The following is a 1,650-nucleotide window of genomic DNA, read 5'->3' on the forward strand; positions in this document are numbered from 1 at the left end:
CTCTCTCTCTCTCTCTCTCTCTCTCTCTCTCTCTCTCTCTCCCTCGCTCCCTGTCTCTCTTCCTTCACTTTTTTAGCCTTACCTCTGCTCGCTACCCGGCCCTCTCCATTTCTGCAGAGGGCTGCTGAGAGTGAGTGAGTGAGTGGGTGAGAGAGAGAGAGAGAGAGAGAGAGCAGATGAGCACTTTTTATCCAGCAGCACACAGACTGACGCCGGGGCACGGAAAGAGGCTGCATGCCCCAATGTGCCATTATCCCCCCTCCCGACACGCTCCCTGGGAGTGGTAGGGTAGGGTCTATTTAGGCTGAAAGCCAAACTGAGTCAGACTTGCACATTCGTTAGGGGTCCTCCTTAAGAGTATAAAAAAAAATCAGGAGATAACATAGACAGCGATAAAAGTTTGAGGGGAGTTTCAAGAGTAACACGAGCTTATCACGATTTTTTCGCGCCGTTTCGTGCGGCAATTTTTTCCCTGTATTGAAAACCCAACAATTAAGGCAAAAACAACGCAAAAAAAATTATTTTTTTAAAGGGCATTTTAACGGTGTGTTATGCGTGTAAAAAGTGAGTCACGACAGATTTTGTTTTCAGTGTTCAACCCCTCTCTCTCTCTCTCTCGTCATTACTACCTGGCTGCTCTCCTCTGGACTCGCCCCTCTCTGCTCTCTCTCCATTGTCACACATTCAACACCTCACACGCGTGCTCCCCCTCTCCTGCCGCTCTTTCTCTCTCTCTCTTGTCCCTCTCCCTTCCCATCTCGACTCTCCCTCGGTGGCTATACCCCGGTCCCTTATCGCCGACCTGGTAAACAGACCCCTGGGCGGTTGTCTCGCCCAGCACCTCCTCCTGTACGGAAGGCCACTGTCAACATTTGTCTTACAGGATTTTTATTACTGGGGAACTAGGGGTTGGAAAATTCCAAAATTTTCCGGAAAATTTTTCGAAAAATTTCCGGTAAACAATGGAAAATCCTTTCAATTTTTCCCCGGAAGTTTTTTGTTTTTTTGGAAATTTTCCTGAAGTTTTAGGTATAGTAGGTATACAGTATTCATTTGCCCTTTTTGCCTAACACTAAAATAGTTCGGGAAAGGCTGTATAGAACGAGTGTACCCCTTTAAATGACAAATCCATTTGGTGTATACAGCTTAACCGTTTTTGAACAAATGCGGACAAACTAGTTTTCATTTCGTTAGACATTTCAAGAAATTAACGAGGGGTCGTTGAGGCCCCAATATTCAATACAGGCGATAAGAGACTGTCAAGAACGATCTGTAGCTTTCCCATGTTTCTGTTTTCTCCGAGTCGTTCTCGGCGCCTGTGAGGCTCGGGGTAGGCCAGCCCGCGATACACGGATGCTCAGAGTGGCGAGATGTTGCCTACCCGACAGGCGCTATGAGAGCTTGCGGTACAGGACAACCGACATACAACGGTATACAAAATTGCGTGGGGTTTCTCCATAAATCTAGTATACACACATCAGTTAGTAAGTTAGTACTTTTCCTGTGAGAGTGTACCGCTTCAGTACGATACGCTACACCCTGACGGGGGGCAGTGCAAGAAATAATAACGAAAAATGACGGTTAGACCCGGTAATTTTAATCCGCGCTGGTTTCCGTTATTTGTACGGTGGTGGTGGTGGTGGTGGTGGT

The 1,650-nt window shown here is 47.0% G+C and overlaps 1 protein-coding gene across 1 annotated transcript in view; it reads left to right on the forward strand.

Moving 5' to 3' along the window:
• Nucleotides 1-1,650, forward strand: part of LOC113211887 (glutamate receptor ionotropic, kainate 2) — a gene marked incomplete in the record, with an annotated part of 188,040 nt that overhangs the window by 158,697 nt on the left and 27,693 nt on the right.

The sequence above is a fragment of the Frankliniella occidentalis genome, unplaced genomic scaffold (assembly GCF_000697945.3).
Source record: "Frankliniella occidentalis isolate FOCC.00 unplaced genomic scaffold, Focc_3.1 Scaffold9, whole genome shotgun sequence".
Classification (NCBI taxonomy): domain Eukaryota; kingdom Metazoa; phylum Arthropoda; class Insecta; order Thysanoptera; family Thripidae; genus Frankliniella; species Frankliniella occidentalis.